The following is a 12,148-nucleotide window of genomic DNA, read 5'->3' on the forward strand; positions in this document are numbered from 1 at the left end:
TTCCATGTAGCCGTAGTTAAAGCTCTTAATTCTCATGTCCACTTCCTTTAATGTTGTATACTGATCTACTGCATGTAACATAATCAGTTTCATTTCATATTGTGCGACTCCCTCCAAGATATCATGCATAATATCAACAGAGAAATTTTCACATGTATTGAAGCACTGCAATGAGTTTAGAATCCAAGACTGTTTAACACCCATCACATAAGGCAGTCTGGGATTTGCCTCCATGTTTTGTTCAGTATGAAGTGCTTGAGTTGGCATAATTATCTTGGGTGAATCCTCTGTAACCTGTCTGAAAGTCGTCTTTCTCAGCAAGACAAAAGTGGCAACAATATCTGGCACTAAATGACTCTAGAAAACCAAACAGACAGTGAAGACCAAGGTTGTCAGTAGTAACTTGGACAGTAGTTCCATGTACTGGGTCATCATGCAGGGCAATCGTAACTCCATCCCCTCCAGGATTTTCATATCCTTCACAATTGGATCAAGTATCTTAGAGAAGCCATATGTTCGGGATGTTGAACTTCTTGGCAACTGAACATAATAAAATTGCATTATACATTTGAAATAAACACCAGAACAAGACAAAGAAAGTGAAATTAAATAAATTGAACAAAATAAACCTAAACAGTTGGTATAGCAGCTATTATAACATCATCCCCAAAGCTTGACTGATTCACACCATGAAACACGCAGGAAATGTTGACGTTTTTTACGCATTCCAGAAATGATCTGTAGGTCAGCTGGCCCGCAAAACTGATGCACTTCTGTTGTTCTCTGCACTTCACATGCACAGCTCGCATCCTTCATGATATGAAAAGGATATTTTTAAATAATTCGATTTACTACAAATACTTACAAAATTGAACAAAACACAGGCACACACAAAACACAAAGGGCTTAAGAAACATCTAAAACTGCACACTTGTGCAGACTGCAACCATGTATGCTTTTCAATTTGAGTAAAACACACGTGCTTGCTAAACTAACAGCAGTACACATACAAGGTTCACTCCATTAAACACACATGCTCCTAACCAAAGATCAGGCGAAAACAGTCGTGTATGTGACTCAGTTCAGAGTAAACCACACGTGCAAACTGAACAGGTGAAACATCCACAAACGTCAATCCTCGATAAAACACACACTAACAGAACATCAGGTAAAAAAGTTTCATGACTCAGTTTGGAGTAAAACACGTGCTCACCGACCTCTTTTGGATAAAACATTGGTGCACTGGATTTGCTACAAACACACGACTCTGGTCAGTTATCCTACCTAAAGCAGCTATTGAGCAATGCTAAACTTAGTTTAGTGATACATACCTTAATGCTGTCTGTGAATAGTCTAACGACATTAATTTAGCAGAAGCTAACGTAAGCATCAACCTTGCCAGTGATGCAGCATGTAGGACCCACAAGCTGTAATGTTACTTACAGACCTTTCAGATAAACAGAAATTCCCTATTTTATCCTAAATTAAATCATTATTGAGCACTTGGCTCACCTACCTGGCTCATCGCTGACAGTTGTCTCTGTTCTACTGTGGGATAGTGGGCGTGGTCATGCCATATTACTCCAATGGAATTTCCTCAGTTTTTTTGCTCCAACTCTGGCGGCCAATCGAAATGATTACAATCCAAAATGAGTAAAAATGACTCTTTTAGGGGGAAATAATGTTAAAAATTACTCTCTCCATTTTCCTGTGTAGGATAGCAACCTTGGAGGTGAGGACGCCTAAAAAGCTTAGTCCTGGGGTTGGTTCCCCCACCGTACTTTGGACGCAAGGTACGGTCCAGCACGTCTGGTGATCCAGGTTTATAAGCTGAGGACTCAGGGCTCTCAAACAATAACAGAATAACACTGAAACGGCCGCATAATCACGGGTTTACATTAACTCTGGAATAGAACAAGAGGATATTTTGACATCTAAGGTTGAATTACTCGCTTCAGTGGTAGAAACTGTTGATTGCTTTGTGCCTGTCCCCTGACGAGTGTGTAAAATTAAATAAGAAAGAGGAAAAGAGGGTAATTTGGAGCCACATAGAGATAGACGGGCGTAATTGGGTGCAATACTCTGTGGTGTAAAAAAAAAAAAAAACAGTAAGAGGTGAGTAGTGGTGTGAAATATGTTGGGTTTTAAATCTGACGTAGAGAAAGGAGAAATAAAGGGAGAGTGGAGAATTATGGAGAAGCAGAGAGAGGACTGTGTTGTGAGACGGGCGTTTGTGCTGTAAAGCTGGGCGTGTTGCCTGCTGGTCTATTTAACAGTGATGAAAATGATATTAAATAGATCTCTGAATACAGGAGGCTACGGACCTGGACCAACCGCCCACCACAAGCACAGCGACCGAAGCAAAATGATAGTGATGGGAACCACACCCAGCAAGAATCAGCAGCTGTGGAACCGACAGCAGAGAGGAGAGAAGTAGAGGAGAAACTAAGAGAAGCTGTAACACATAAAATTGGGTTGAAATTTGGGGCCAACGGACTTGTGGAAGTTGGGAAAGCGTCCGGAGCATCGCAACAAAAGGTGAAACAAAAACACACACAAGCAGAGAAACGTGAGAGAAAAGCTCCTTTTAAGGAAACGCCTTGTTTGGAAAAAAAGAAAAAAGCTAAGGCAGAGAGAAGCTTTGCTGGATCTGCAGCTGCAATGAACACACATAAAATTAACTCTCCTACAAACGCACACACATGCAATGAAGAGCAGCTTACACTCATGAACACGTGAAGATTTTTCAGCAAGGTTAAAGCAGGTAAACTTAACCTACACCTGTTGTTAAATGGTGAAGTTTATCCATTACTAACAAATAAACTCAACTTAACTTCAAAGAAAAAGAAAAGAAAAAGACTGGTTTGACCAACCAGTGATGAGACAACAAATTTAGTGGTTAAGAGTCAAATTGTGAGATGTTTCCTGCTGATTGAACAACACAAGTGAGTTACTGACAGAAGGAAAATTCTCTTTTGTGCTTTTAAACATGATCTTAAGAATTTAAACATGTACCTGTGTTGTCCTGTCAACTTGGTGGGCTATGAGTTGATTATATCGTGAGAAAAAAAAAAAAAAAAAAGGGGGAGAGAAGGCTGACACAGGGCCTGGCCCGGTGTCTCTCCCCTCTCTTTGTAACACAGCCAACACAACATCATTTTCCTGTTCGTCTGTTTTTGTTTTTTGTTTTTTCTCTGTATGTTTAATTACAGGCTGCTTTGCCGGCCCTGGAAGCCGAGGCTGACCTGGACTCCTCCTCTCCCCTCTACCATCTTTGCTCTCCCCTCTACCATCTTCGACGTGACCCTGACCAAACGCTGCAGCAGCTGGACCCACAACAACAACCTGAAAATGTCAACAGTGCTGCAGGAAAAGGATCTCATGCAGCGGAGACGGAGAGCGCTGAACCTAAGGCCCGCTGTTACGTTCTTAGTCTAGGCGTGTATTGAACGCAACAAGAAATTGGCCCCACTCAGCACCACCCAAGAAAGAACACAAACAGTCGTATCTTTTAAAGTGCTAAACAGCCATTTATTTGCTTCAGCAGTGAGCAGTGCCAAAAATAACAAACAAAACTCCCTAATGGTCCCTACGCTTTCCTACACAAGATGAAAACCAACCAAAAGACAATTCACTTACCTAACTTTCTAACAAAAAACAGGAGAAAACTTAATCAACAAAAACCGGCTTCTCACGCCTACTAGGCTGCTGCAGTGAACAATATATACAAGGTGAACAAAATACACAATTGCTACTTTACAAATCTATTTACAGCCATTTACAAAACTAAGACACTAACACCAGTCACACACACACACGGCTATACTTGCAAATCAATAGGCAAACGCTGCCGATCTCCGACCTGTATTCCCATGTGATGTCTATGTTGTGTGCGTAAGTCGGGGGGGGGGGTTCTATTCCACTGCGGGGCAACCTGCATGTGGCCAATAAAGCATTCGTTCATTCATTCGTTCATTCAAAGACACTCTATGAAACGACGACTCAAAAACACATGCTATTTGTTGGATGGTGGTGGCGAGTAGAGAGAGGGGGCCAGGTGGCTGTCATCTGGTAGTTAAATACTGGAGGTGATTAGCCAATTATCCAATCCAAGGACAGGGAGAGACTCCACCCAGCTACTCAGCAGGCACGCCCAGGTGTCAAACTCCTAAAAGAGAAAGGGGAAAAAACCCACAGCCATCCTCTGGTGGGAGGAGTCACTCATAACACAAACACTGACAACATTGGATCATAAGCTTCGTTCGGCGAGATGTCCGGACTGATATGTTGTAGATATTGACTTTGAGTGCAGAGGATGCAAACACACTTACACACACATGGATTATGATTAGAATAAGTCTCTGGGTCAGAGAGTCCTGAACATGATATTCTAAACCAAATTTGCATCACTAGAAGAACAATGGATAACAACATTAGATTATCAAGGCTAGGCAGAGAGGTGTTTTGGTTTTCTGCCTTACAGAGAAAGGAACAGACACCAGACGAGGTCACAGAGATACGAGGATCCTTCGCAGCAGAGACAGACACAGAGACGGCCAAGACAGCAACTGGGGTCAAGGGTCATGGTGTTTGGGCTCCGGCTAGTCACCTCGAGAGGATGGATCCCATAAACACAGCAATAAACACGAAGGGGTTGGCGAAAAACCAGGAACACCAGACCAACGAGGTTCGAGAGGCTCTTGGTAAAAAGGGGGACACGGCTGTGACCCCAGAATACACAGATCGTTGTTTGAAATCGGGGCAGAAAAATCCCCTGATCTGTGCAACGACCGAAGGGTGGTCTAACCCCTGAGGTCGAAGAAAGAAGAGCAGAGGATCACCCGACTGGAAGACACTGATAGCTGCAGCAATAAAATAAAGGTTAAAAGCTCCTTGGACAGAGGTTGTAGTCTGAGTACGTTTGAAAGGTACAAGGTGGGGGGCTGAAGCTATAAGTATGTAAGAAACGCTCAGACACTTCGAGATCAGGCGGACACCCTCCCGCGCTCATCTCCCCTCCGGATGGTTTATGCTCAAAAGTGTTGGAATAAAATGATTGTTGACTGAGCATTTATACATGAGTGTTGTCCTTCCTTCAGCCCAAAGATCAAAAGAACTGGGAGGATTTAACACAATGCATTCTGGGCAGTTTGTTCAAAGTCTGACCATTCTGCACTCCAGATGGGTTGATTGCGTTAAAAATTTTAATCACGTTAATTGTGATTACGGCATTAACGTGTTAACATTTACAGCCCTACAACAAACACAAAAACAGATGACATCATGATATAGACTTATAATTTGCACCGATGTATTTTCTATTTCTTGCTGTGTTGATTTGTCTGCTATTCTCAATGTATGACAAATTATAATGGCTGATTGTTCGCCATTTGCATAGGGGAGGGGACACAGAGGAGCCAAAGAATATGAAAAATACTAAATCAGAGAATATAAATTAGCAGGTCCAGTGATGACCTGAGAGCTCGTGATGAGGGGGTTTCAATCAGTGAAATAAAGACGTTTTGGTAAATCTGCTCTCCTGCAAAAATGTCCAGTTTGTTCAGCATCCATCTGTTACATTCACATAATCATTTTCCTCATCAGTGCTTTCAAATTCATCCTCTATGTTGACATAATTGTGATCGTCAGATTCCTCGTCTGACACTACTGCTTGCTCTGCACATTTCCTTTTTATCTTCACCGGCTCAACATTCACGTAATCCCTCTCTTCCTCCTCCTCCTCCTCCTCCTCCTCCTCATCATCATCATCATCCTCCTCCTCATATCTGTTTGTGGCAGCCACTGAAACACAAGCAGCAGAACTGAGTCAATAAATATGAACAGAAAAACACAGAAAATGGTTTTCGTCATGAAACAAACAAATATTTGATTCCTTGTTGAATTCATAATGAGCAGTATGTGTCAGGTTTCATTATGAAAGACAAACAGCTACAAATTCATGTGCATTTTACTGATTAACAGTTACCAAGCCAGCATTAACTACACCTGAAGCCCCAGCCTGACTTCAGCCTCACCACTGTGGGAAGCACAAAAGCCTGTGTGAGGATGTCGGGGACAGACTGCTGACCTCTGCTGTAGCTGGAGTGGGCTGCAGGAACATCAGCGAGCAGCTTGAAGACAAGATGAGACCTGTGTGTGAGATTATTCTCAAACGGATGGAACAGTGAGGGGTAACTCCAGAACTACACTGGAAGATCTCATGAAGGATCTCCAAGCAGCTGGGACGTTACACTGCGACGGTTTAAACCCTGCAGCACACACAGGTACTCCTGCTGAAGAGCTCACGTCCATGTGAAGTTTGTCAATGAACACATGAACGATTCTGATGAGACCAATCTGAGCTGTTTGAATGGAAAAGAACGAATTACTGCATCACACTGAGGGAAAGACAGGAAATCTTAGGCAGGGAAAAGCCTCATGGAGGAGTTTTGACCCAAAACATACGACTGAGGCTATCAAGAAGTGAGTCACGAAGAAACACATTACAGTCATGGAGCAGCCTGGTCAGTCTCTGACTTTAATCCAATAGAAAACCTCCAGAGAGCTCAAGTTTTTCTAGAAACCTTAAGGATCCTCTGCACGGAGGAGAAGTTTAAAATCAGCTGAGACGTCCACAAACCTGGTGACCAGCTACAGGAAACATCTCACAGCTGAGCTTGTCAACAACAGTTAGTCCAAGAGGATCAAATACTTCTTTCCTTACGGGGCGATCGTGGCTCAAGAGTTGGGCGTTCGCCTTGTAATCGGAAGGTTGCCGGTTCGAGCCCCGGCTCGGACAGCCTCGGTCGTTGTGCCCTTGGGCAAGACACTTCACCCGTTGCCTACTGGTGGTGGTCAGAGGGCCCGGTGGCGCCAGTGTCCGGCAGTCAGTGCGCCCCAGGGTGGCTGTGGCTACAATGTAGCTGCCATCACCAGTGTGTGGATGACTGGATGTGTAAAGCGCTATACAAATGACCATTTCCCACTAAAATGCACATTTATTTGTAACTGGTACAGAATGCCTTCCACTGTTAAAATAAACCTGCTATAAAATGATCAATCATGAAATTATAAACTGATCATTTATTTCTAAAAGGTCAAAAATGGTGAATTCAACAGAGTGTCAGAGACTTATTTCCACTGTATACTGTTTGTTCTGATGAGCACAGACTTTGGATCGGGACGTGGGGATCAAACCGCCTGGCTCGTCGTCTTCTCCAGAGGACCAGACAGACCACCAACAGGACCAGCAGGAGCACCAGGATCCCAGGAGCTGCTGACGCCACCAGCAGCCACCAAGGAACTACGAGAGAAAACGATTACAACATGTTTCTGGGACATCTGCAACATGAAAAGTGATGCTGTATGAGCAGTTATGTCTGTGTAGGTTGTCATTCATCCAGGTAATGGTGGTCAATCATGTGACTCATCACATGAGCCAAGGTGAGAAAAAAGGCGTCTGGGGAGCATCTGAAAACTGGATTATAGGTGCCAGGTGTCCAAGCCCCGCCCTCTGTTCAAGGATCACAGTGGACTCCTCTTTCAAGCCGCCTGTCTTCTCTGTCCAAAATATCCTCAAGGAGTGACCTTTGACCTTTAGATGCAGACGTACAGCTGAGTCTTGTCCTGTCGAGGTGGCTCTTCTATGTTGTGTGTTTATGAAGTGTTTGGTGTCTCCAGCGTAGAGGTCCGAGCGTTCCTCACTGCAGCTACGTTGTTGAGTTTGTGTTTGTGATGAAGCAGTTTGTGTCTGAGTGTGTGGCTGAGTCTAAACTGGGATGTCGTGCTTGGAGGAGACTCTCCTGAATTCCTCTGATAAACCTGCCACATAACGGAGGATGACGTCCTGTTTCTCTAAGGACTTAGAAGTGAAGACGCCTCATGGATGAGAGGTGAAAAGTCTTTCACTTTCTTTCCAAGCTCTTTAGAAAATTTGAAGGTGCATCGTGTCAGGTTGTTGAAAACTTCATATGTTTACATGTTGAATGGTTTAAAATGTCTTTCCATCAATTTTCAGATCTAAACAGGGTCCTAGAAGAGGAGCAGTCCTCACAGTGGACAGCAGAGTAACCCTGTAGTCACAAGTATCTATACATACATCTTTGTATTTATATGTAGAGCTGTTGAAACAACATGTATGTTCAATCTGGATTTGAGTCCTGTGCTCTACTTACATGTGATGATGAGATGAATTGGTGCTGACTCAGGAGAAGTGAATGTCCTTGATGGCAGCAGTAACTCATACACACAGCTGTAGTCGCCCTGATGTTCATACTCAGCTGCAGGGAAACTAAAGCTGGCCGAGTGGTTGACTGCAGGCTCTGTGAGGTTCACGCCAGAGAAGAAGAGCCTGAAACGTCCTGGAGTATATCTGGAGTTAATGGAGCAGCTGAAGACGAAGCTGGAGCCCTTGGTGATCTCTGCACCTTCAGGACCCCAGACCAGTCCTCCATTAGGAGAGGCCAGAGAGATGCTGGGCTGCTGCAGAGGATCTGGGTACAAAAGAAACAACACAGGAGATTGAACATCAGTGTTTGAACACTTTTATTCATTCTGATCTTCATCAAACTCGTCCTGTTCAGGTTCCGACTCTCAGCAACATTTAAGCCATGATCACAGACTGTTTTGTTGTTGCGATCAATAAAAAGTGCCGCCTCTCAGAAAGCCAGACACACCACACAGCTCATATTCTGAGTTCATATCAGTGATACATTCAGTCAGCCACAGCTGTACCACTCTGGAAATGCACACACTGTCCTTACTAATGCAAAGCAACATCTGTAACAACATCTGTAACTACATTTATGCTACATTTCATTTCATCATTAAAGTAAAGAACACTTCTATAAATACAAGTACAAACACTCACTGCCAGGGCTCTAGAGTGCGACCAATTTGGTCGCAAATGCGACCAAATTTTTCAGTGGTGCGACTAAAAAAAAAATATTTGGTTGCACCTGTGCGACCAACTGTTCAGGTAGCAAAAAAAAAAAAAATCTGCAACCTTCCCTGTGGTCAACAACAGACACACATTTTGCCCCTATCGTGGACTAAACCAATCAGAGATAGTAAGGGGCGGGACCTCTCTGATTGGCCGTGGTCCAGTTGAAAGTGCAGGTGGAAGTGGGAGGTGAGTAGCTTGAATAAAGCGATATCAATTCATTAAATCCTGAATCGACTTTTAAATATAACTGTGTTTTGCCAGAAACGCCAGATTCTCAGATCAAAGCTCACAAAACCATTTCAACAACAACCAAACAGCAGATGAGAGCAGGTACACGGATTCCACACAAAGACGTAAACACAGAACGGACCGACGCATCAGAATCAACTTTGTCTTTCTCGGCTTTCTCACCCGACGGCCCGTAGACGGACACGCTGTCGGAGCTCAGCGATTCTGATGCGTCCGGTCCGCGCTGTGTTTACGTCTTTTTGCGCTGATTCTGAGCTGCAGGTTTTGTCTCTCTCCAAAATTCACCGAGCCAGCAGCAAAAGAAGCAGCAAACTGCGCTTCACATTTGATCAATGTCGTCATGAATTTTGCTGTTTTGCTTCCACGACTATTAAAATCACACTTCATGCACAGCTAGCTCTCTCTCTATCTCTCTCTGTACTTCAAGAACAGTTTCCCGTCTCCAATCTCTGGTTTCTGTATTATTCATTCGCTTATTACCCACCAGTCTACCGTTGTTTACAGCGCTGTCGGCTGCTGTCTTTTTCTTTTCTTTTTTTCACTTAAATGACCTCGGACAAGAAAGCCTATTTTTTCTGTTGTTCAATACTGAAGAAATTTAAACTTTATATGCAGAACATTGTAGAATATTTTTAAGGTTATCTGCTATAAAAAGCCAGACCAGGAAAATCTCCTTCATGTTTTTCTGTTTTATTCTCAGTTACTTTCACACAAAGGCATCTGCTGTGATGTTCACAATTCTGATGAAGTCAGTACTGATAAATGATCAGAATTATAATATTTCTGACTGTCTGAGGCTAAGTTGAATCGAATCGGGACTTTGAAAACCGGAATCGAATGGATTATAGAAATCAGTGATGATACCCAGCCCTAGTGAGCAGCCTAGGCACGACAGAAGTGGATGTAGCTGTAATAGGAAAAGAACTATTGTTAACTTTTCTGTTAAGTTAAGACCTGATCCTTCTGAAATTCATAGCCAGTGCTCTGACACGGTGTCATCAATCTTTGAATGCTGAAAAAGCACAGTGTATCCAGAAAAACACATTATATAAATTATTATAAAATTTGTGTGCGCCTAACTTTTTAAAGTTAGGCATACCGGTACGCCCATGGCAAAAAGTTAGTCTAGAGCCCTGCTCACTGTAAAGTTTAACCTCATGGATTCATGTTGTGACTGATGTTTCTACTCACATGTGATGATGAGATGAATTGGTGCCGACTCAGGAGAAGTGAATGTCCTTGATGGCAGCAGTAACTCATACACACAGCTGTAGTCGCCCTGATGTTCATACTCAGCTGCAGGGAAACTAAAGCTGGCCGAGTGGTTGACTGCAGGCTCTGTGAGGTTCACGCCAGAGAAGAAGAGCCTGAAACGTCCTGGAGTATATCTGGAGTTAATGGAGCAGCTGAAGACGAAGCTGGAGCCCTTGGTGATCTCTGCACCTTCAGGATCCCAGACCAGTCCTCCATTAGGAGAGGCCAGAGAGATGCTGGGCTGCTGCAGAGGAACTGGGTACAAAAGAAACACAGGAGATTGAACATCAGTGTTTGAACACTTTTATTCATTCTGATCTTCATCAAACTCGTCCTGTTCAGGTTCCGACTCTCAGCAACATTTAAGCCATGATCACAGACTGTTTTGTTGTTGCGATCAATAAAAAGTGCCGCCTCTCAGAAAGCCAGACACACCACACAGCTCATATTCTGAGTTCATATCAGTGATACATTCAGTCAGCCACAGCTGTACCACTCTGGAAATGCACACACTGTCCTTACTAATGCAAAGCAACATCTGTAACAACATCTGTAACTACATTTATGCTACATTTCATTTCATCATTAAAGTAAAGAACACTTCTATAAATACAAGTACAAACACTCACTGCCAGGGCTCTAGAGTGCGACCAATTTGGTCGCAAATGTGACCAAATTTTTCAGTGGTGCGACTAAAAAAAAATATTTGGTTGCACCTGTGCGACCAACTGTTCAGGTAGCAAAAAAAAAAAAAAAAAAAAAAAAAAAAAAATCTGCAACCTTCCCTGTGGTCAACAACAGACACACATTATGCCCCTATCGTGGACTAAACCAATCAGAGATAGTAAGGGGCGGGACCTCTCTGATTGGCCGTGGTCCAGTTGAAAGTGCAGGTGGAAGTGGGAGGTGAGTAGCTTGAATAAAGCGATATCAATTCATTAAATCCTGAATCGACTTTTAAATATAACTGTGTTTTGCCAGAAACGCCAGATTCTCAGATTAAAGCTCACAAAACCATTTCAACAACAACCAAACAGCAGATGAGAGCAGGTACACGGATTCCACACTAAGACGTAAACACAGAACGGACCGACGCATCAGAATCAGCTTTGTCTTTCTCGGCTTTCTCAGCCGACGGCCCGTAGACGGACACGCTGTCGGAGCTCAGCGATTCTGATGCGTCCGGTCCGCGCTGTGTTTACGTCTTTTTGCGCTGATTCTGAGCTGCAGGTTTTGTCTCTCTCCAAAATTCACCGAGCCAGCAGCAAAAGAAGCAGCAAACTGCGCTTCACATTTGATCAATGTCCTCATGAATTTTGCTGTTTTGCTTCCACGACTATTAAAATCACACTCCATGCACAGCTAGCTCTCTCTCTCTCTCTCTGTACTTCAAGAACAGTTTCCCGTCTCCAATCTCTGTTTTCTGTATTATTCATTCGCTTATTACCCACCAGTCTACCGTTGTTTACAGCGCTGTCGGCTGCTGTCTTTTTCTTTTCTTTTTTTCACTTAAATGACCTCGGACAAGAAAGCCTATTTTTTCTGTTGTTCAATACTGAAGAAATTTAAACTTTATATGCAGAACATTGTAGAATATTTTTAAGGTTATCTGCTATAAAAAGCCAGACCAGGAAAATCTCCTTCATGTTTTTCTGTGTTTTATTCTCAGTTACTTTCACACAAAGGCATCTGCTGTGATGT

Source organism: Perissodus microlepis, chromosome 13, assembly GCF_051167445.1.
Source record: "Perissodus microlepis isolate ML-2025 ecotype Zambia chromosome 13, ASM5116744v1, whole genome shotgun sequence".
In the NCBI taxonomy this organism is placed as follows: Eukaryota; Metazoa; Chordata; class Actinopteri; order Cichliformes; family Cichlidae; genus Perissodus; species Perissodus microlepis.